The sequence below is a fragment of the Bactrocera oleae genome, chromosome 2 (genome assembly GCF_042242935.1).
Source record: "Bactrocera oleae isolate idBacOlea1 chromosome 2, idBacOlea1, whole genome shotgun sequence".
NCBI lineage: Eukaryota > Metazoa > Arthropoda > Insecta > Diptera > Tephritidae > Bactrocera > Bactrocera oleae.
Window position 1 is genome coordinate 88,475,115 of NC_091536.1, and position 25,483 is coordinate 88,500,597.

The window sequence follows — 25,483 nt, forward strand, 5'->3', positions numbered from 1 at the left end:
TTAATATATATTTTTCAATCAATCCATTCGAAATTTTTTGTCAATAAAATATTCTTGATGTGAGATATATAAAGAAAAGTTCTGCGGATTTTCGTCATTTGATAAGTCTATGTATACAGTAAATAGTGCTTATACGTTTCCAAAAAATTTAAACTTTAACAAAATTTACAGAATAAAAAATAATATCAACATATCTAACATATAAAATCATATAACATTGAATTGACTTTCTCATCTGTAATATTTTATGATACAAATTTTTGGATAACATTTATACACCATATTGAAAATAATATAGTATTGACTGTACGTTATAGATATTTTTTCATTACTATATGCTCTCAATATAACAACATCTAGTTAGAGCAGCTAGTCATAAGCATGGAGAGCTATTTTATAGCCATTCAAAACGATATTAATATGAAAATTTATTTTGAAAAAATTAGGGAGAAATTAATATTCTTTTCTGTCAAGACATTGTCAGAGTTAAGAATGTAAGAAGACTGAAGAATATTAACGAATAACACATTAGAATATAATTTTGGTTAGCAAAGGAAGCCGTAGTGTAATGATTACTAAAAGCTAGTTGGGCTCCTGATAAACAATTATTTTGCTGCACATATACAAAATTTGAGGGGCACACCTGATGTGAAGTTAAAATAAAAAAAAAAAGTTTTTTTTTTCGATTCTTCTAAAAGTAATATACTAAAATTTTTAGTCGATGTCGCAAATAGTTTATCTCAAAACAAACGCGTTTTTCTCAGAACAAAGTTTTTCGAATTCGCCAGAATGATTACTCGGAGTGGTTACTTTTGGTATTTTCGGAGATCGCGTGTAACTCAAGCAATATTTAACTCATGTCTTCAAAAATTTTACTGTGCATGCCTAAAGTATGTATAAATATATCCATGGAATTTGAAAACAATTGAAACAGTCGCCTTTTTTTAGACAGTCACATTACATATGTGTTCCCCGTTATGTAATTTCTTATTTAAAGAACTCAAAATATGATAACGAAAAAAAAATTATAACATAAATACTTGTAAGTACACATACAGAGATATATCAGAATATAATTTCTATTTCAAAATTTTCTAATTTATGATTTCCTATGCCTAATTTTTTCTCAAAGAATCTATCAGTGGCTTAATTTTTATTTTTAAGAGAAAAAATATCAAATTTTGTAAGAAGAAAAGTATATAAAAAAATGTTTTTTGTAATATATATATATGTACATGTTTTTCAAACACAATTAATATACTTTTTATAGGATACTTCAAAGCACTAAAAATTACTAATGTAAAAATTGAGATGATTAATATTTTTCCTTATTAATTATAGATGTATTCACATCATTCCTTTCACTAATTTGTATTGCTATCCAAAACACGATGCTAATGACTACACTTATGTTAAGCATATGCTTTATATGTATTTATATTCCTACATCTTACATGTACCGTAATATGAGGCTTTCTGATTTATTAATCATTTCTATAAAGTTATAATTATTATTTGTTTTCGTTTTTTCGTTTCTTTAGCTGTATCAGCCCACACAAAATCGTTTGCGCTAATGCAGATTTGTGGTAAAGCGAAGAGCGTGGAATTTCAAGCTAATACCGCTGTAGAAACAAAGTTATGGAAGCAACAAAGTGCAACAAAAAGCACATTAATTTTCACTTATGTGCACTTACAAGCATTTACTTTTATATATAGCCAATCATAAACCTTTCCAGTATATGAACACATGCATTTTTTATGTTTAACTCCCTTTTGTATCTTTTTAAATATGTGTCCTCCTACTTTTCGTTTGTATTGTTGTTTTTATTGTTTATGCGCTTAGATAAATGTAATTCAATCGTTGTTATTGTACTGTAAATGCAGATTAATGCTATTTAGTGAGCCCGTGCATTAAGACAACCAAAAACCGTTGCATTGAAAGCGAAATGCATGACAAATGAGAAGCTAAATTGCTCCGTCGGCTCATATATCACTGAGCTTTTCGAAACTCAAGTTATTCATAAAATGTTTTTTTGTTGTAACAAAATATTTTGCCGTTGCTATTGTGTGGGTGTGATATAAGGTTTTTTTATTTGATTATACATATAATAGTTTTATTTGACAAGAGCCAGGAAAAAGTAAGAACAAATTATTTTCTAATATTCTTTCGAACGTCCCTACTCCACGTGTTTATTACCTACATCGTGATGTGTCTATTTTGAAGAGGGTAATAAAGATTTCTATTAAAATATGTGAAACGTATTTATGAGTCATTCTATCCAAAATTTACATGAAAAAAATTGTTTCGTGTAAGACATTTTTTTTGTGCTCCTTGAATTAGAATATTGAACACGTATTTTTTACATCGATACAATATGAAAAATTTTAATTAACTAAAATTTCAACACTCGAACAATAACATTTTAAAGAAAAAAAGTATTTCCTTTTTAAAATAACTAACCGGCCTACGTTTACAATTTTTCCTCATCTTTCTAATAAGAAATACATTGAATTTATTAATATGTACCTTAACAAATACTTTTTTTTTTTTGTTTTAATTTGGAACTACTTATTTTGTTTTTTTATTGAAAAGTTAATAATTGAAAAAAATGCAAATGAAAGGTAATTTCTTAGATCTAGAAAGTAAATTATTATACAAAGTGGAAATGCAGTTAGTTATCGGGAGCTGTAAATATGTATGACTTTTTACCGTTATAATAATATAATTATATCGTTTAAATTATAATGAGTTGCGTTTCGAAATAAAAAATTTGCTTAAAAAAATATAAATATCTGTCAAGATTTTTTGAAAACATATCAGTATTTAAAAATTTGGATAAAGTAAAAAGAAAACATTAAATAAACTGAGAAAAAGTGCTAAATTATTAGTAAAAAAATATATATATTTAATAATGTCTGAAAACATTTTTTTTTTTAATTCTTAAGTAGTATTTAAAAATGTGTGCAAAATGTGTTTAAATATTTTTTTAAACTTTGTCCGCAAATCTAAATTGTAAGTTTAGTTTAGAAATCACTCTGAGTTATATAATTTAAATAGTATATAAGATGCAATTTCAAATAAATTAAAAAAAAAATATGTATACAAGAATTATATATATTTATATAAAATTTAAGTAAATGATTTGCTTGGCTTGGTGACACGAAAGCCACACCAAAATTAAGTTAATTTACATTTAACGCATAACCAAACACACACACATATATATATTGACGAGCAGTTATTGCGCATGCGCATCGAAACGTAATTTGCATGCAATGGAGTGTTGGAAATTTTTTCTTTCTTATTACTTCGCTTTTATTGTTGGTCCTTTTTTTATTCGCCGTTTTTCTTTTGCCTTATCGCTTTTTGATGCGCCGACGTGACAGCCGAACATTTCTGAAATGGGACACGCTTTTATTAGCATAAATATCGGGGTGTGTATATATGACATCAGCGTGGCATCAATAATGTCACCGTGTACCACACTCCCCCTACAAGTATGCTACTGTTGGTGGTAGCACCGTGTACGAATAATCGAAATCAGAACTGGACCTACCCAAGTGTTCTGCATTGCCAACAACAACATAAATGTGCTTATGAGTGCGCACACTCGCGTGTTCATCTTGATAAACAATGCCGTCATCCACAAGTGAGTGAGCCAACCCATTTTATGCTTTATAAGGATCTGAGTTCGTAAAAGTGATAAAGGCCTTGCCGGCCAAATACAACTGCATCCACTATTATTGTTGTTGTTTTTTTGTGTAGCTGCTTGCAACAGCACCTCTTTTGACACATGCCACACCATTTGTGGCCATGACATACAAGTGACAATGGAATTGTATGCAAAGCAGCTGTCAATAAATTAAATTGAAATTATTTCAGTTATAAATATAAAATCAGGCTTTGCGCTGAAATATATACTAAGGAACGTTTGTTATAGCCACGTGTGTACTCAGCCTAATACTTATGTGCGCAAGATAAGTTTTTTATTGGTTTTGCATAGCGATGCAAAGTCTGTCAGTGAATTAAACTTAATATCTTTGGTAGTTGAGTTTTTGCCTTCGGTAAATACTAGAATTATTTGTTATGTGTTATGTTCTCGATTTCTATAATATTCATTGAAATTCTTTTTAAAGAAGCTAAATTTACATATAATTATGAACAGCTTAGATTTTTTGATTGGTAAACTGATCATTAGACTATTGAGTTGGTACACTTCTGCCGACTAGGTTTACGTATATTATTGATGCTATCTCAAAAAATTTTATTTTCTTTTTGCCACATCTTGGTATTTGCACTCAGCGCTCAACCTAATCTAAGTTGTCAAACTCAACTTGTACACAAACAAATTAAGCACCATAGTTTTAATGGGCACAATTTTGGAACTATATTTAGTTTTTAATATTTCGCCACTATTTTTTACAAAATTTTATTCTATTTACCTTTCGTAAACTCACTTTACTGTCGCATAATTTTCAGCGTGTTAAATAACTCATTAGTATTTTAATCTGTCTCACGTAAATGATTGAAACTCAGTGAATTTTTTTACCTATCAGCAAAACAAGCGAAGTAATTAAAATGGTATTATGTTTTATTCGTTTTCGAGATTGTGAAAGATTTTCAACTTGAATTTTAACCGATTTAGTTTCTATTGCTTTAATTGTTCAGAGATCTCTGATGATCAAACATTTCAAAAATAGTAAAAATTGGCAATTGAGGTAAGCAAAGATAAGCAGACATGAGTTTTAGAATAATAATATATAGATCCAATATTTATTTATCGACAGATGGAACACTTTTATTTTAAGAAGACACGGTGAAGTAGAAATTTAAATGAGCGTACAAGACTTAGCAAATCTCTATAATAATATTAATGATCTGAAGCTGATTTTTTTTTTAAATTAAATATAAGCAACTTCTCTTAGTTAAGATCTTCTTAAAAAATATGCGTCCTCATGAAACTTATTATAAATTTCTAAATTCTCACTACCACACGGTTAGTAGTTTATCACTCTCGGTGTGCGCCTTCACTAATTCTAAAAACGCGCTGAAGCGTATGCAATAACATATTTGAGTTGTTTTAATTGAAGCTTATACTAAAATCAGAGAACGTAAATGAATTCATCTAAAATACTGCTTAATTTATGGTCATATAGTAAAAAAATTGATTTGCAATGGAAGCTAAAAATATTAGAAGAAAACACTGCATAACAATAAATTAACTTTTTAATAAATTTTTTCTTCTAAATCATTTGAATATATTTTTATAAACAACCGAAGAGTTAGTTAAAAAATCATTTGTTTTCAGGTTTACACATTGAAGGGCAAGCTTGAATCAATGTCGGAGATGTCACACGTGTATTCTATTAACTCATAAGAAAATTTCCTAAAAATCAAAACATCTGACAAGGAAAATAAATACCCAAATTCGTAGCTCGTACAACATATTTTCGCTTTATCTTTACGTCGTACAATTATTCGCAGAACTTGGCGCTGGTTTTCTCCCAACATCTTGACATTACAGTGTTGTAATATTACAAACACACACAAAGCAATATTGAAAGTAATAAAAGTAAATTGTTCTGCATTCGTTTAAGTTGTTGTTGCCATTGAACATAAAGTCTATGCTTCTTCTCGATAGCGTTCGCTGCTATTGCGTTGTCTGCATACTCGTACGTCAGTCTTTCAACTGGTTTCATTTTTCATGTTGCAAGCGAATGCTACAACATATGCTATGTGTGTTTGTTGGTATTGCCTGCTTTGTTGGAGTAGAAAGTGCAATTTGAAAACTGGATATGAAATCAGGATTTTTGCTGATTACTTTTCTTATTTTGCTTTCATATTATCGTCGGGTGAAAGTGAGTGATTTGGTTTTGTATTGCTGAAATTGGCAGCGACGTAGTGAGGATATTGATGCAGCGAAAGCTTTTGTGGTGAAGCAATAGTAATGGGAGATAGTAGTATGAATTGTTTTGGTGAAGCAGTTATACTTCAGCCCAGCAAATTTATTATTTTAGCATTGAACTTTTCATCTAACTTTTTTTCTAAATAACTGCACTATTGAAATGTAATGGCTATTGAAATACTAATTCCACTGTGTCAAAGGCTTATTATTTATTTAATATAGAAATTTTAAAAATTAAATTGAAAATGCCAGTGATAGGTGAAAAATATTTTGCATAGAAAATTGTTGTTTAATGTTACCACAAAAAAATTATTGATAATTGAAAAAACAAAAGTGAAACGAAATTTTTCCTATATCCTGGTAGAGAAAAGCCTGTATTGTCAGATTGGTTTATTATACAAAATTGCCTATTTTTTTTAACGGCGAAAAAAAATGCTCTTACGTAGAAATATATTTATATAGTATATAAGGAAAAGTAAAAAATATATCTAATATTTATAAATAAGAAACCTTTTATAGAAAAAAGTGGGAACTAATATATTCCGTAGTTTATAATAGCATAAGTAGAGTATGTTAACGTAGTTTTAAAAAATATTGCCTACCTTTAGGCGCACAGAGCAAATTATAGGAAAGCTGTAATAAATGATTTTATTAAATATTGTTTATGTAAACAAATTATAATATTGTTTTTTGAAGTTCTTAAAAATTCTAGAAATTTATCGGAAAGAGAAAGAAGGATAATACTTATGACAAGAGTTGCTTGTATATGTAAAAAGTGAAAGGTATCAAAAAAATTAAGCACTGACACTTGAAGCGAAGTCTGTAGAAGACAAAAAGTCGAAATATTCAGTGACATAAAAAGCAATACTTCATTCGTATTTAAATCAACATGCATTATTGACTTAATATATGCTGCCAACCAACAGGCATTACATAGTCATATACAGTTAAATATATAAATGTCTATATGGACGCATAAGGGGTTTAGCCGATTTTCACTTAACATGCACAGCATTTTGGCGACAGCAGCCACAAATTAGCATTTGCATAAATACGCAATAAATTTATGATTGCCAATAATCATAATAGAAAAAAACGGGTAAAACAAAAAAAAATATATATACGCGTATATATATAAATATTAGTAAAAAATAGCCACATAAACATGAATATTTTTATCGAGCATAAATATATAATCAAATATGAAAAGGAGAAAGATAATCGGCTTTAATCTTTAAGCGGAAATCTCTTCTCCAAAAATATTATGAATATGCTTATAAAGCTTTGGCTCTTAATTAATAATTTTAGCTTAAGACAGCAGGTGAGTTTCATGAATACGAAAAAAATTTAACTTATCCGTAAAAATCTGGTTAGGCAGCTAGTACAGAGAAATAAATGTTAATTGCCTCTTCGCCGCTTTGCCATTAACATAAATGTAAATATTTGTATACAAAACAATCGTCGAAGAGTGTAAATATTTTCACACTTTTTCCTGTTCACTCTTGCTGTAGACCCGTAGCTGCTTAACGTTTGAGGAATGGCTAGTTGTTCATTTAGGATGAAAAAATTAAATAAAGAAATACTTGATAAAAAACTCAAATAAGAAATATCATGCATAGAAAGAAAGAGTCACTGAACTGCTTAGTTTTAATTTGGAGATTTTTTTCATGCGTCATGCTGAAGCAGTCCAAAAAATATCGGCGCGATTTAAGTGTGAATCGATGACTTCCAAGTAAAACGGTGTGAAAGAGAAATGAGCGCATCTTTGGGTATTAAGTATCAATATAGAGCATATTGTTGTATTTTTGGTATTATTGTTGTTGTGGGACAGGTAAATAATAGAATTAATATACTATTTATATGTATGCATATGTATGTGTAGAGGAAGAACTTTACATAAAAAAGTTTATGCTCATTAAATATAAGCACGTAATCACTGTTTTTACATGAAGTCACGCAACGTTGCAGCGGGTAAACAGTTACAGAATTTGACGTTTTTGTTCCAGACGCTTTACCAGTCTAATGCTCATGACTTAAAAAATTATTGTTCACTTGTTTTTTAAATGCTTTTTTCAGGACGTGTTAATGTGCATTCTAGGAAAACTCGATTCTTAAGTTATTACTAAAATATGTTCATATTTGTAAATTAATGGTCTAAAGCACGAAATATGTACCAATATATTTTTGCTGAAGTTGGAAAGGATTGCTTATAAAACGTATCATAGAAAAATTCAGAACTTTTAGCAATATTTTCTAGTAAGTTGATCCCAGATAATTTTGAAGTATTCCTTACAATATATTTTTACTCAAAATGGTTGGGTGAAAATCAGAGTAGCTTACAAATTTTAGCGTAGTTCACTTCCCAAAGGTGTGAAAGTGTAGACGATCAAGTGATTCAGAATTACGGACACATAATAATTTCTACATACTATATGTTTCTATTATGTATTTTATGCAAATACGATATTGTTTACAAATTTTTACACAAGCCATATATATATGTAGAATCATTTACTCATTATCTCTTCACATTTTAAAGCATAACTTTTTCTCAAACAAATATATGAGTATGTAATTTAATTACATATCCGTTTTAAGATAGTCATTAAATTTTAAATTTTACAAAACACTTTAATCTTATATATTTTTTTTTTGATTCCGTTATAAATATTCTGATGTTTATGTCCTTAGTGACCCTCACCTCAAATTTAAATCAATAAATTGCATTTCAAACTATTGCAACTCACTTTCTATATAGTTAAGCACCTCTGCGAGCAAAAAAACCCCAAGAAGAGTCAACTAAGGAATTTTGTCACATGTAATTTTTATAAATCTATATTTATCTCTCCACAGACTGTATTGCAACCGGTTTACAATGACATTTCATCAAATGTCATGTCGTCCAACCACAATTGCTTGTCAGGCATGCATTTTTATTTTTTTTCTACTATGTAGCCATGCTTGCGCGAAGATGCTCAAAAGACGCTGAAATGTCAAACTTTGAACACTAAACATCTGTTTAATGTGTAATTGTTGTTGAAATTCCAAAATGGAATGCAATCACGGTGACAGAAAATGTTAATATTTAAATATTTTAATGTGAGTATCTATTGGATAAGTCAATATATGTATGTGTACACTTGCGTACATATGTACTTTCTGAAGTAGTGGCTACTTGCTCATATAATGGACTAACATGAAAAGCAAACGTATATATTATAATTAGTTTTGTAGCAGAATATTTTTTATATTTAGCATAATATATATTAGAATTGTACTTTCAAGTACTTTCTTTGCTTATATACCCTGAACAGGGTATATTAAGTTCAGCACGCAGTTTGTAATACATAGAAGAAAACGGATACGTCCCTATAAGCTATATACGTACGTATAACAGTATAAAATATTCGGTTACACCCGAACTTACCCTTCTTTACTTGTTTTTAAATATTTTTTAAATAAAAGCTTCACTATTGCCGGCATATATGTACTTCGAATTAAGTTGTTATCTATTGTTTCGTAAACTGAACAAAATAGTGAAAATAATCAACTCCAAAGGTGAAGAGTTGAAAAAAGTATTAAAAAAAAAAACGACTTGTCCTGCAAAATTTTGCAGGGATTATTGCCTAAGGCAATGACACGATCTCTTAAGAAATAGTTCAGATCGGAACAATATAACATATATCTGCCTTACAAGTTGAACGATTGTAATCAAGTGGTTGTATGGAAATATTTTTCATTTGACGGTTTAACCTTTTTTCATGTTTTATTATATTAAGTGATTTTGTAGTACTTACCTATAACTCCCACTTTTGGTTTCATTATATTTTGATTATTTACATTTCAGCACTTTTCATCTTCATCTTTTACTAAAATTAATCATTTATTACAATCTATTTTTTTACCAAAAATCTTAGAAAAAGTGAAATGAACCCCTAAAGCGACAATATTGCTTAACGACATCGATATAGGTAAAAACTGAACCAGAGTCTGCGTGTCGACGCCATTAGCCAGCAGCAACAATATTTTACGGCTCTGCGTGATTCGTCATTTCCAGCTAAACTACCGCTAAGTAGACTTCTGTGCTGCCAAAGCGAAGCAATCTTGCGCGAACGTTGACAAAATGCAGTCGCCCTTCGGCAGCAGTTCGCAGCCAACTGTGGCAAGTTGTGTGACTACAAGTTATTGGTAACACACAACTAAGGCACATGTGCTTATATATACATGTGTGTGTCGGTGTCTCTATGTTGGTGTGTGAGACGTGAGCGTTGCTCTACAATGAAGTGTGCCAACGACAAGCGACGATAATAAATTACGCGACATTAAAATTAGCATGAAGAAGTAAAAAAAACAATAAAAAGAACAATAAGTATTTTACCAGACGCTAAAAACTAAAAACTATCAAAAGTGAGTTAGTTAAGGCGAAATGTTAATGCAATATTTGACTTGAGGTTACAAATGCATTATGGCCGCGAACGCGTTCACTTCTAGCACCAGTGTGTTTGTAAGTACTCACATGAGCTCACTATTGAAATGTGTTATTAGAAGTCAAAAGCAGCACATCTGCGGTCGAGCTTATGCAAGTTGTAGCCGCACTTTGCATTTATCTGCCAGCCAACTGGCTCAACAAGTGCGCAAATGTAATTCTATCGCGCTGCCGGCGGTTAGTCAAGGGACACACCTACTAAGATTGCACTTCGCTGAGCTCATATTTATAATGTTGTTGCTGACATGTGAATGGCTGCAAGTGAGCACTCACTACGTAATTAGTCAACATATCTGTTCGTAAGCGAGTATTAAGTGGCAAGTGTTGTCGCAACTTGCCTGTATGTCAACGTACACCACGTGAAAAATTTGTTGATTTTGTTGTAGAAGATTTGTAGCAAATTGTTGAAAGACACGTGTACTGCGGAAACGTTTTATTACAAGTAATTATACTATATAATTATATAACTAGAAAAGGTTGCCACCTGTTTGAAAATTTTAAAATTAAAGAAAGAAAAAGGAACTCTACAAAACCTAGAAAATTTAATAAAACTTAAACTTCACTAACATTTTCAGAAGGGTTGCCAACTGATTAAAAATTTCAATAGACTAAAACTAATTATTTTTTATTTTAGCTATAATTATTTGCATTAATTAATAATTAAATAATTATCATTAATTTAATATTACTTGAGCATACAGCGCCACTGGGTGAAAGCTAAACCGGTTTGGATAACATTGTTTTTGGATTGCTTGGTTTAATATTTTCACTTTAAAAAAGCTCAACTTCCATTCATTGAAAATTTTCAATAAAGAAAGTTTTGAGATAAAAACTAGACAAACTGAGAAAGTTTAAGAAACCTAACAAATGAATCTCGATTTGGGTAGAGCTGCTAATTGTTTAAAAATTGTAAGTATTTAATCACATGAGAGTTATACAGTATGGGCATCAAACTAAAGGGATTTGAGAATAGAGCGCTAATTTGAATAACTAAGATTGTCACGTATTTGAAATTTCCCAAAAATACGTAAAGCACAACAAACTAAATAAATTTAAAAAAGCTTACCGTTGAAAATACTTTTTTGGGCAGTGGGGCCAAGGTTCCATAAAATTAATTATAAAAATTACTGATATGAATTAGTTACAACAAAGTGTTCTTTAATAAAGGGTTCTGTTTATATTTTTAGGAATGACTGCCACACTCTTATATTTTTGTTCAAATCAAATTTATAGAATATTTGTAAATATGAGACTGTTGAGTAAATATGAGAAGAACCCGAAATTCAATATTCGAAATTCGAAATTTAATATTTTTATATTTTTTAGGTTATAAGCTTTGGCAATTTCTTTGGGGTGGTTTAAACTATACATATATACAAAGCTAGTTTTATCTTCAATCTAATTTGAATTTATTCTCACAGCTGAGCAACTACTACATTAATAGCAACTTAATTGGTAAAAACTAAAATATACAATGCGTAAACAAACACTGCCCTTGTAAAAGCCATAAAAAGTGGATATGTAATAGCTGCATACTTAAGTAGTTAGATAAGAACGCATAAAGTCCAAAGAAACTGTTCTATCTTCTACATACACACAAGTATATACGAATATAAAAAGTAATTTGCTTTATAATTATCAATACTTATAAAAATATAAGTAAATATGTGAAAATATGTATTACTCAGTTATATGCCTGTATGTATTTTCTTTAATTTATTTGCCGTAGCTTACAACGCACACGCTCCAACTGTTGCCTGCGCTTGATTTATATGTAAATATGTAAGCGTGCAGCATATTGTTATTCATTGCAGCGACACTAGCCAGTTTTTTTATAATTTAATTTTTATTAGTTTTTTTGCTGTTGTTATTTTCTTTGTTATTTGTCTTTATGGACTTTTGTACAGTTACAGAGCGCCGCCGCCACAGTTGCATTTTAATTGACGAAGATTTTATGACTTGCAGCAGGCGCTTGTCGATTACGCCATGAAGATGCAGCTATAGCAAATCCATGAAAAAATACAAAAACAATAAAGAAAACAACGAAATATGAAATCCCAACAAAAAATAAAACAATTAACAATGAATCTAAAAAGTAGCTAAAAAGTGGGACCAAAAACGTAATTTCGTTGAAAACACCAACAAAAGCACACTTTTCACCGCTGCTTATTGGGGCCCGCGCCGTGCACTCTGCAACAGTCAATATGCTTGCCCCTTTGGATGTGTGCGTGTGTGTAAGCCTCACTTGACTGTTGCGCTTCACCAAACAATTACGCCTTACAGTCCGCAACTGCTTTGCATACGAGTGTTTTATATATAAGTGTAAGTGTGTGTGTGCGTGTGCGGCATATATTGTTGCCACAATGGCTGCATAATGGACGTGTAGCTTATTGAAATTGTCGTCCAATTGTCAGCTTAATTGTCAGGTTTGCGCAACAAGTCTTTTGTTTGCGTATATGTGTATGTGTGTGTATTAGGGTGGTGTTGCGTTTGTGTACGGCTTTTGTTGCGGGCGCGCATTGAGTGAATTTAATGTTTTAATAAGCGCAGAAACACCGTGATTTTTAGTTATTTTTTAATATATATATATATTTTTTTTTTCGTTTTTAATTTATTTCTGCTTTAATTTTTTAATTTTATATTTCTTTATAAATTTTATTTTTTATATATATTTGCTTAAAAATGTCTTAAAAAATATTCGCAGAAAATTTGCATTAGAAAGTGCCCTTGTTCTCAGCTATTGAGAAGCGCTTTACTGCTAAGCCGTGCTTACTTGAAATTGCTATTACTTAAGTGTTGCGCAAACGTTTTAAGAGCTTTTACGACACCGTAGTTTACCGATAATTTTTAAGCCCTACATTTTTCCTAATATAATTATAGCTTTAAACTTAAATTTTTGTAGTTTACTTTTCTGCCTTTTAATTTTTTAGTAATAGATTCTTGAAATAGCAAGACAAACACAAAAAAAGTGGCATACTAATAGTTTTTCGAGCTGAAATGTATAGCTTATAGACTCTAAGAAGTAATGCTTATACACAACAAGTAGGCGTAGTTCGCACTCAGACACTTCATGGCTGCTTCAGAATGCCTTGCTCTTTGGCATGAACTCAATTTCAATAATAATTTCTTTAGCAAGCACCAAATAAATAGCGTGGGTGTAAGAAATGCAGTTACATTCGTACATACTGGGTTTCAGCCACTTCTATCAGCTTTTTGCTAACTTTATTTACAACATGCCATCTGCTAACTTAAATTTTGTAGTCGCACCACTGCAGCTTACCCATAGCTTCCTGCCGCATTCCACTCAACCAGCAACTGCTCAATATACAAGTACAATCCTTACACAGCTCGAGTCTCTTATGAGTATACAAACATACGAATATATTTTTACCGTTTGCCGCGCTTTTCCCACTAAGTTCATAACCTTTTGCCTTACGAGTTTTTCATAGCATCCTCTTGCCAAATAACTAAACCTTTTTAAATTTTTTGTAGTCTGGCAGCTTTGAGTTGTCTCTTTGTTGACCATTAATTTATGTTGTCTATGTGTCTTGGTGTGGCGCATCTGCTATTGGGCGCATAGCAACCGCAATGTCTGCTCAGTTGAACAACTCTCACTTGGTGCAGTGAAAAAAATGCCAAAATTGTAAATAAAAGTTAAAAAATTGGCGGATAAAAGGCGCAGCAGCGCAAATAAATAAATGGCAAGACTTATGAGCAGTCATTATGAGCAATAAGGAAGATGTGCTTCATGCAAGGGACTACACAAAAATATAAAAAAATATTAAAATATGAAAAAAAAACAAAGTTAAAAAATTTTAAATATAGAAATAATAAACGAAAATATAAAAGAAAACGGATAATATATGAAAGCCGCCAGCAAACCACAATGTAATAAAGAGTTAATGTAAAAAATCACATAAAGTTACTTGCCACAGACCGCAGTTCAAAATAAATAAATATGTGTGTGTATAAAATTTTGTTTAAAAGATCCTCACTCAGTCGGCGCCGCACCTTTTTTACACGCTACCATTTTTCATTTGGTTTTTGTTGGTTTTGCAAGTGTATAGTGGTTAAAGCTTATTGGTACTGCCGGAATTTGACATTTTTATTGTTGTCAGTCTATATATCAACCATCCAGTAGTAGCAACAACAACAAAAACTGCATGCCGAATATTCGCAAAGTTCACTTTAATGGGCTTTATTTCTAAGCCGTTCATTGCTGCTTCGTTTTTGGTTGGGCACCTCAGTGGATTTAATTGTCCATAATAATTGGTGAAGATTTTCTTTAAAGAAGAATCTCACACATGTTTTCGAAAAAGCAAATATGGGCATAATTCTACAAATAATTGCATATATTATGCGAATTAGGGTGGTCGTTAAATGTAGGAAGTAAATTTTAGACGACTCAAACATCTATCATTCGAAGCTGATTTGCTGATTTGCGCTGATTGAAGTTTCTTAAGGCGAAACTCGTTTCAAAGCATATAATTCACAGCAATAATCAGGATATCACTCAGTTGCCAATAAAAAGTAACCAAAAAATATTTGAAGGAAAGTTATAAATGTTGATATATGTATGAATGTATTAGGGATCAAAAAACCAATTTTTTTCGATTGGTACTTTAAAACATAGGTTCTTAGACCTCTCTTCGAAAATCTCTCCAAGTATGAGCTTTTAATTGTAACAGGAAGGTCCTCCTTTACACAGTTTTAAAATTTATGTTATTATCAGATAGAAAAACTCATATCTCGTCTCCAACTACTTGAAAAAATAGCTCGTGTCACTTGTTTTGTAGGAAATCGCATGTTCTTCAAATAAGTCTCTTACAATTTTTTCGTAAACTTAACCCTTTAAAAAATATTAATGGTTGAAATTTCATTATTATTACCAGTGAACTATTTTTATGTTATATGGTGTTATAACAAAGAGAAAAAATGAAAATAATAAAAAATCTGTGCGGAACATTAATTCTAATTTTAGGAATAATCGACCCCAGTATTTCTCTCTAATATAAATCCGGCTTTCTATATAAGTGTCCGTCTCTAGCACCATTTACAGTTAAAATTTCGGCAAAAGTTTGACACTGTAAATATAAAAAAAAGAACATTAAGAAGATGTATGACCAAACGCTGATTGATGGAAAACATTTATCATGTCAGCTAATTGGTAAAACAACAAAAATTATGATGGAAAAATATAATGAAGTAATGGCAATAAAAGAAAGCAAAGACAATTCACGTTTCTATAAAATAAAGGAAAAAATATTTTAAGCTCCCAAAAAATAAGCTTAAGGCAGTAGAATAAAAAAATTAAAAATCTACTATAAAATAAAATAAATAAGGAAAAAATTAAAAATTACAAAAACTATAAAAAATAAGAAATCGGTCGCTATTCGATTGTGTAAAAACCATAATCGGTGAATAACTCAATCGTTGCTTATAAAAGCGTTTGCGTAAGTAAGAACGAAAGCAAAAAATTGGTTACAAATTACGAAATAAGTGAGGAAGTAGAGCCGAGAAAAAGGAAATTCTAAAATCAGCAGCTTAAACTGCTGACCAAATGCTGAAATGCTTTAATTTTTAGTGTTGTTGTTTTTGTATTTTTGAGAATAATGTGGCAATTGAATAGCGAAAATTGGTCAGTGGCTCTTGGCAAGCAACAACAAAAATAACAGCAGAAACAGCCAACACGCAAGCACAAGCCAAGTGAATGAACTCACGGTGCAGCGTATTTTTTTCTATTTAATAGCTGATAAGCTGCAATTCGGGCAGTAAGTATTACAAATATGATTGGTAATGTTTACTCAAGTATTAATTCAGAAAAAATATATAAAATATAAAAAAAAAACATTAAAAAAAAATATAAACAATATTAAACCGAGCGAGAGGAAATATTAATTGAAATGCTACGCCGAGTAAGTCATGATTGAATTGTGTTGTTTTTGATTATATAGTATATCATATTCGTAATTAACGCCAGATATGTTAGGATGGAAAGTCTTGAGCCTAAAGCGAAAAAAATATATATCATAACTCATATTTTTAATTTTTTTTTCTACTGTTAGCCATAAAAATAGTTAAAAATACATACATTCACACATATATGTGAGCTTCTGCCTAAAGCAGCATATAATTTAATTAATGCTAAACAAGAATCATGCAGCGCTACAAATATATATGTATAGGCATGTCTAAACCCATTTTTCCAAAACCTTATATATTCCTCTTGCAGCATCAGCACAAATATTTGTATGGATATGTGTTGTTATTGTTCTTGTACGTTTATCTACCGAGTAAGTGTGATATCTGACCCATTTTTCATTTGTGCGCTGACACGTACTTCTTGACTTAGAGTTTCTTAAAATTAAAATAATTGTGGCTGCTGCTAACTGTACCACTAGCTCGTACACATATACATAAGCAGATATATAAGAGTACTTAGATATGTGAGAGTACTCAAAATTGTAGCCATAGAAGATGGTGAAAACCATTTAGCAGTTTGGGCGAAAATTTGCTAATTTACGTTTTTTTTCATTTTACTCTTAACATACTTTTAGTTTTGAAAACATTTAAAGTTGGAATGTAAGTTACGAGACGTAAAAAATTAAATAGAAAGTGAAAAAATGGAATATACCAATTATTATTATTAAAAATTAACTGATTTGACATAAACATTTTATTTTCAAGTTGACTGATTTTTTTTTTTGCAAAAGTTTCAGTTAGTGTCCACTTAAATATTATCCAATGTAAACAGGTTCTTTATTTTCAATTTTTACATTTCCCATATATTTATATAATCTGTATTTAAGATACGCCAAGTATACTTCAAGGCGACTCATATCTTATACATAATAAGGAACGAGTGAATAGATAAATTTATGTAATGTTTCTAACTGTACTTAGCAATGAAATTTTGTAATATTATATTTCGCATGAGGACTTAAAAAGATAGACCAAACGGGTTTCTTGCGTTCTTCCTCAGAAGGTTGACTCAGAAATTTTGGAAGTTCAGTTGTAAGAAAATCCGGGTTGCAAATAATGTATTAAAACAAATTTAATTAACATTTGAATTAAAAATTATTTTTTATTTTGTAATCCCGAAAATCTTAGTATAAAATAATTTTTAAGTTTATAGTCCCTAATACCGGATTAACAAGTAAAATAAATTTTTTTTCCCAAAAAAAGAATTAAAAATTGAAGATATGTTTTTTATCCAAAATTGTTGAATAAAAAACTCGCAACAGGATAAAATGGTTATATATCTCTATATTATTATAATTCTACACCGTTAATAATAATACTAATCAAGCAAAAAAGGCGTTGGATTCAAATCAATCTTAATTTCTGGAATATTATCACTTTCCTAAATAATTTTATACAAATCTTTTACTTTTCCTGAAAAGATATTGATTATTTTTATTGAGATTGTCAATATTTTTCGATGGTTTCTTCTTAATAATTGCTCTTTTTCGAACTGGTGTCAGAGTTCTGTCTACTCCGCTAACATTTCCGTTTTCTTTGACACTTCAAATGCAATCAATTCAGTTTCTCCCTTGTTAAATGTCAGTTTTCAAAGTATTCTTTAAGGAAGTTGATGGAGATGATTATTTATGGTTTTTTTAATTACCAAGATAAGTTTTTGCAATTGACTTGAAATATTTTGTGGCTGAGCGAAATTTTTCTCATTTCAATACAATAAAATTCTAATGGTTTTCATAGATTTCTATTTATTGTTGTCTTAAATCATGCTTCATTTGAAGACATTTCCGGTCTCCATACACTTAGCATATAAACATTATGTAACATCTAATCATCACTAGAAATGGTTTGTGCCCACGATTCGTGTACGTAATTAAGCGACCCTCTTTGGACACCGCTGTCACTAAATTCCTTTTAAAGCCGAATTCTTAAGTAAGTTAACGGTTTATAGTAACAGACAGTTGCCAATAGAAATAAATTACAGACAAACATTTTATTTATTCTACATTTTATGACAGTCGTAAAAATAATCTCGATTTTACAAGTTTCAAAACCAACAGCGAGTAACAACTTCGAACGAGTAACGAATGAAAAACTAAAGCGCATGCAAATTAAATATATAAAAAAAAAAAATTCCGTTATTAAACGCAGGCGCTTCCCTAATATTTTTTTAATTTTATAGATTAGTAGCCCTTTCGAATGTATATCAGTGAGAGGGGACAATACCTGCCTTTGCAGGAATATGCAAAACAGTGTGCCTCTCCTAACAGCAAATGATCTGTGGCGACTATTCGGATCTTGGCAATAACTGCGCTTGCCAGCTGCGCACATTCAACTCATTGGCCGCGCTGTGTTTTACCTTTGCATTAAGTGGTTTTAACTGCTTTTGACCCCAATTTGGCGCGCAAGGGATATGCAAATGCATTCTTAGCAGCGAACGAGAGTTAAAGTGCAGGCGCTGCCGTCAATTCACAAGGCGGCCATTAAACAGTTGGATTCGTTTAACTGCACACACATATACTTGCAAATATGCACACATATGCGCTTTTAGGCAAATGCGCTATCGGTCACAAGTGGCATGCTACTCGCCCCTGCCACATGCCGCTGCGGCGCCCACTCGCCAGAATTGCCGAAAGCAGGCAAGAGCCTGCGCGCGCGACCCGAGAAAATTTATAAAAAATAAAAAAAAAAAAACAATTATAACAAAGCATATGAACTCTTCACACAAACACTTGCATCGTGGTACCACCGAAATCGGCAAAATGCCATACATATATGCATAGATATACAGATATAACGCGCGACCTAAATTCAAGTTGCAACTTGCAGTCAATAAAATATATATGGCAGCCACGAAATGGCGCCATGGCCCAGCGCCGTGCACAGCGTGTTCACCTGTCACTCGCTACGCTCTCTGGCGGTTCTCCTCGCAGCTATTTTCCTTCGCCGAAATAGTTTTTTTCTATTCCAATTTTGCTCGGTTTGCCTTTTGTGGTTACAAAATGCAGAAACATTTTAAGGTCAATTAAAAGTGGTTGGATCGATATACGGACAAAGGAAGCCAGAAGCGAGTAGAAAAAGAGCAACTTGTGCTTTTTTGTGACAACAACGGTGTATGGAAGAAAATATATATAATAATAACGTTGTAGATAATGGTATTGTGAATAAAAATTGAAAATAAAGTATGTGTTTGTAAAATTTCAAATAATATATAATGCATATTACTTATATATAAACAAAAACTATTATTACATTAGGGTGGTAACGATTTCTAATTTTTATTTAGATCGCTCTGGACTCAATTAAATTATTAATGAAATGAAAAAATTCTTCCCTACTATATATTTTAACGTCTTCTTTTAAAGCTCGAAAAGCTGCAGGTAGTTGTTGACCTAATGGCATTTCACAACTTATCCGCATCACATGCATGCCGAATAGGCATTAGTGACGACGATACCAGCGGAAAGTACATTGAAATGAACATAAGAGTGACGCTGAACAACTTTTTTGATGCTGTCCAGCCTTATTTAGAACTCGTCGTAAATATCCAAAAAAATTGAAATTGCTTCAGCGAATTTTAAAAAAATATATATATTGTAAGAGGAATAAAAATAATTGTTTCATTTAGGATAGCAATAGTATAAAGAGTTTGTCATTTAAAAATCCTTCTTGGCTCCATTTAGCAACTATGAGTTATTTCTCCTTTTCTAACAATTATATCGTGGGTGTAGACAGCAATTAAATAATGGAAACCAGCGGCAAAATACTTATTTGGAATAAAAAGGGAGCAATAAAGACCTATGCATATCCGATTCATTGATTTTATTAATAAGTTTGACTTAGAAAATATTTCAATTTCAATTGTGACAACGGTAAAACTAGCTCAGCGGGACAAGTCACGACGTAGCAGCCACTTTTTGCGGACGCGAAGTGTTATAGTGTTGTTTTTGCACAAAAAAACATTAAAGTTTATATACTCAAGTGATTGATTATAATATATAAGTTAAAATATTAAAATAAAGTCGAAACCAGACTATTTTGTGTTAGACAATTTATCACAAAAGCAACAATAACATTTATGCTAACTTTCCCATATCTGATGTGATGATTATCTCTAATTTACAGTAACGCAAATAACAGTCTAGTTAACAACATGTTATAAATGATGCTTTTATTATGCAGCCGGCACAAGAAACAATAGAAACGTAGTCAAACAAAAATCAGTGAGCATAAAAACACAATAATAAAACTGGCGCTTGCTAGTTAAGAGTCTAATGGCTACCAATAAAATATAGCAAACTATAAACAATCAACAGCAAACAAATAAATACTCGCTACAATTCAGCGTAATTACATTTGTAATTTACTAATCACGCCAACGAAATATAACTGTGCGTATGTGAGTAAATGGTTATTAGTAGTTTAGTCGCGGTCAAAGATGAAAAAAGTGATCAAGCAACCAGTCAGCCAAAAAAAATATTCAATTACAAACATACTTCTAGGCGTTCAAGCACTGAGTGCGATTGCATGCAAGTTGTGGTGAACTGTTTCAGCTTTTCCCACAATTAAGCGGTTTCCACGTTTTTCTACTTATAGAGTTGCAATTGCTTTGTCAAGTATTTATTTAGAAAATGAGGTATGCACCGCGACCCAAGGTCTATTGTGCCCTAGTATTTATTACTATTCCCGCCATTAATGGGAAGCAAACTAATCAGAGTAGAAGTTTGAAAGCATTGCCGATTCAATTAAGAAATCGTTTAATTTCGGGTATATAATTATTTTAGAGTGATACAATTATTTTTTTTTTTATTATGTAGTTATTTGAGCACGCTAAGAGCTCAAAATATGTTTTCAGTAGGATTACCATTTATTCAAAATATCAATTCAATAAATCTGATATAATAAACAAAATAATATAATATGAGTACCAAATGAATACGAAAATGTTACGAAAATATTTCCTCAACTAGTGTTGCTATCACTTAGAAATATATGTAGAAACACGTTTTTATTTCAGAAATTTTAATATAACAATATTGGTAATTAATAATGATATTTAAACAAATTATAACACATATCTAAGTATTTAATTAGGGTTGCCACAAATTGAAATTTTAATTCAAGTATATACAATATCAGTAAATATGAGCAAACTTTTCCCGCAAATTTAAATGTTTACATGGTTTGTGGGCAGGGTTGCCATCTAATTAAATTTTTCAAACAAATTCAATATTACGATCTCAGTACATACGAGCAAATCCTTATTCATATATAACTAATATTTTAAGATTTTTTAACAGACTTGCCATATAATGGAATATTTTTAAAACAAATTTTTGTACAATATCGGTACAATCGAACAAACATTTTTAATAAATTTTTGAGCAAAGTTGCCAATTTTTTAAAAATATAAATAAAACAAAATTTTTAAATAAATTATATAACACAATTTTGGCTTCTTAAAGATAAAAGGAAACGAAAGTTTTCTTAGAATAGTTTTTAGAAACTTTCAGAATCTGCGTTCTGCTTTATTATAAGAAATTTTTATAAAACCTTTTTGTCCTTAATTTTCGATATTTCAACACGTAATTACTACTAGCTGCACTTAGAATCATTTAGTTAATCTGTTATACACTTTATTACTTTTTTTTATATTTCGTTAACCTGGAATGTGGTTCTAAGATTTTAACAATTAACTGTAAATTATTGATTGGCGCGCTCCTTGCAAGCTTAATTACAATATTTTATTTTTGAGAAGTTCTGCGAAATATGAACAGCGTACTCAAAAATTCAGCTTTTATTTGCTTATAATTTGTTGCTATTAACTGTGTATAAGCTGTCTACCGACTGACGAAGCGCAGAACACTGCATGAGGGCAGCTGTCGAAAGCAGCAAAACGCCAGCTGTTCGGTCATAAATTAATGCAAAGGCAACTTTTGCTAATCACTCAAGATAAAATTAATATAATGTATAAATATATATGTTCTACTCCCTGGGAACGGGCGTATTTTATGCAATACGTTATTGAGATGAGTCACGCGAATATTGGGATAACATGAAAGACTTATGACACGAACTTGCGCTGTTTAAGTTGAAGAATAGAGATGTTAACTTGAAAAAGTTTCGGCGAAGTGATTTGCATGACTTCAGAAGAAAAGAATATACATAAAAAATGTGAGAAAATATTTTTCCATAATTTAACATATGTATATAACATATGCATATAACATATGTATATAATTAAGAAATCCTTTCAGCTTGTGTTGCTTACTATCGACTAATTTAGGTAAAACCAGAGTTTAATGTGTTGAAACAAGATTTAGTTTGTACTCCTTTCTACCATTAGAGTTTTTTTTGCGTTATTTATTAATTTATGCAATACAACATTTTTTTATTTGAATTTCCACATTTCTCTTTTTAATTTTTACATTTCCTTTTTAAGTTTAAATTCTTATATCTTTTTCTATCTACCAGTATTTGCTCTAATTTTTAAACCATCACAGTTAATTAGACTTCGCCTTTTTATATACTTAACTATTTGTTTTTTCAGTGTTCATATACCTTTCTATACACATACTAAGCTAAGCAGTAGAGATAACCATTTTTTTTAAGAAGTCTGGGTAAAAAATTATTTTGCACACATTAATAAAAAATTCAAAATATAAAATGAATTGAAAGTAACAAAATCAAGCAACTGAAAGCTCTTGATGTGTGGTAAAAAACCAAAATAATTAATATAAACTTTTGACAAAGCCAACAAGTTTTCATTCAAGTACACACACACAGTAACATATACATTATATGTTCATGTGTAATTATGAAAAAGATCAACAGTAATGATAAGCAATGAATTTTGAGCGACCGGTTATTCCTCATAATGACTGACTGACCGTCACACCAACCACCAGACACAGTAAGACTGAACTGAACGTGAAAACCAGAAATCTTCGGAAGCTGAAAGTTAGTGAAAGAGCAAAGGAGAAAAAACACAACAGAAAGGCAAAAAAAAAAAATAAACAACCAAAAAATTTTAATTTCACTTTTGAAGGGCTTTATGCAATTATATAATTTATGTATCTTATATCAGTTATCTTTACCGCCGCCGACGCCACCGAGTGAGTTGGTAATTGTTTTTATTATAACTTACAATTGGTTAGCGGCGGAGCCAAAGCTACAAATGAGCTATCAAAGTTTGAAACAAAATCGTAGTGAATTTTTGAGAATTATATGTTTAATTTTTTATTCTAAATTCTTGATTTGTCTTAAAAATTACTTACGAAGTTGGTACTCTCCTTCTTAAAAACAGCTGTGCTTAAAATTCAGCCAAACTATGTTATCCAACCAAGTCCACCAACTTCTACACTGAACACTTCTAAATAGAAAGATTAGTGCCTTGAAAATAGTCCTCATTGTACTTAAAACTGGTTTAAAGCTCAAAGAGGCCTTTATTGATACATAAACATATATCTGAGTAATATCTTGTGGGCGAAACCATAGCCAAGTGGCACAGTTTAACGCTTAATAGAGTCTATTAAAGCATTTAACGATTGAAAAGGCGCCATTGGACAAATTTAAATTAATTTCGAATAAAATATATAACAAAAAATAAAAATAACACAGGTATAAAAAGAATACAAAAAATACTCAAAACTCAAAACAGTCAACATATTGCTCATCTTCGCACAGCTTGCGATCGTAAGCACTTGGCTCAGCAGCCGCTTGTGAACTAGCTTGTTTGTGGCGCAGAAAACAAGTTAGTGAATATAATTTGAACGCCCGCTAATGTTGGTCAACAACAATAACTAATTTGGATTTTGTCAAATTTTCTCAATTTAAATAAATTTGTTGCTTGATAAAATATTGCATACACGAAATTTTGAAGGCCAATATAAGTCATCATTAACATTAATATCAAAAAAAAAAAATTTTAATTTCCAATTTTGTGATATCTATTTTTTTAGTCTGGCTACTTAAAGATATTTTAATTTGCAAAATTTGCAAATGACGCTATTTGGATGAGCACTTTTGGCAAGCGTTATAAACACCCTCTGACTATCGCCTTGATTGTATGGAGGAAATAAGCGTTAAACACAGCGGCGCAGTTGTGACGTGATGCGCGCGCTGTTTTTGAGACATTTTATGATATAATATTATTTTTCCAGCTATTTGCTTGCTTCTTCTATTTTTTCATAATTATTTTCTTGTTTTATTATATGCAGTTAATTAATTTCGCTTTTCTCTGCGAATTTTGGAATTAATGAATTAGTCATCAACTGAGCGGTATTATAAACAACATAAAATTATTGCTTTTTATAGTTATTGATTCCCACACGCTTCTCTAAAGGTCAAGTCTTGACACTATTTTCCAAAATTTTCGGCTATTAAATTCAATAAATTAAAATATTATAAAAGTTTAAGAATTTGGTGCGCGACTTCGCTGGACTATTAATATTGACATCCTTTGTTGCCTACATTTAGGATTCCCTTATCTCTCTATTATATATAAAAGTTTTCTGCTGCTGTCGAGAATCAACTAACATAAGAGATAAGCAAAAATTATGCATGTTCGTTTGTGTGTCCAAACTTTTTTCGCTGAAATTGAAGTTGCAGTCTTTTGTCTGGAAATTAAAAATTGCATGATATAATCAGAATTTGTGTGTCTTTTTATCAGTTGGTCTATTTATCTCTGACGGTTAACATGGGTCGTAAACTGTTGAAAGATTTGACAGAAGAAGAAAAATTAGAACGTGTAGCACGTCGAAAGGATTGTTCGAAACATTGTGTTTGAGGAAGTTATACAATCAAAATCCAAAAAAAATATACTGATTAAAAATTAAAAGTGTTGACTATATTGTTTTCTTTATTTTTTTCGCATGTTAAGTCTCAGCGAGATTAAAGGTAAGAGCGAGATGTTTTGCCGGGGGGCGGACGAAGGCGAGCGAGCGAAGCGAGCGCCCCGGAGCGCAGCGGAGGGCGCCTAATTAACTATATATATATACTATTAGTTTTTCAGTTAAAGAAAACAAATTAATAGCTATTATAAAAATAATGATGTCTTTAAGCTATATTTAAAGATTTCATTAATTGCATTACATTTACATTTCAGTAAGTA

The 25,483-nt window shown here is 30.8% G+C and overlaps 1 protein-coding gene across 3 annotated transcripts in view; it reads right to left on the reverse strand.

The window, feature by feature from the left end:
• Window positions 1-25,483, reverse strand: part of Cad99C (cadherin 99C) — a 124,026-nt gene that overhangs the window by 90,462 nt on the left and 8,081 nt on the right. The window lies entirely within an intron of this gene.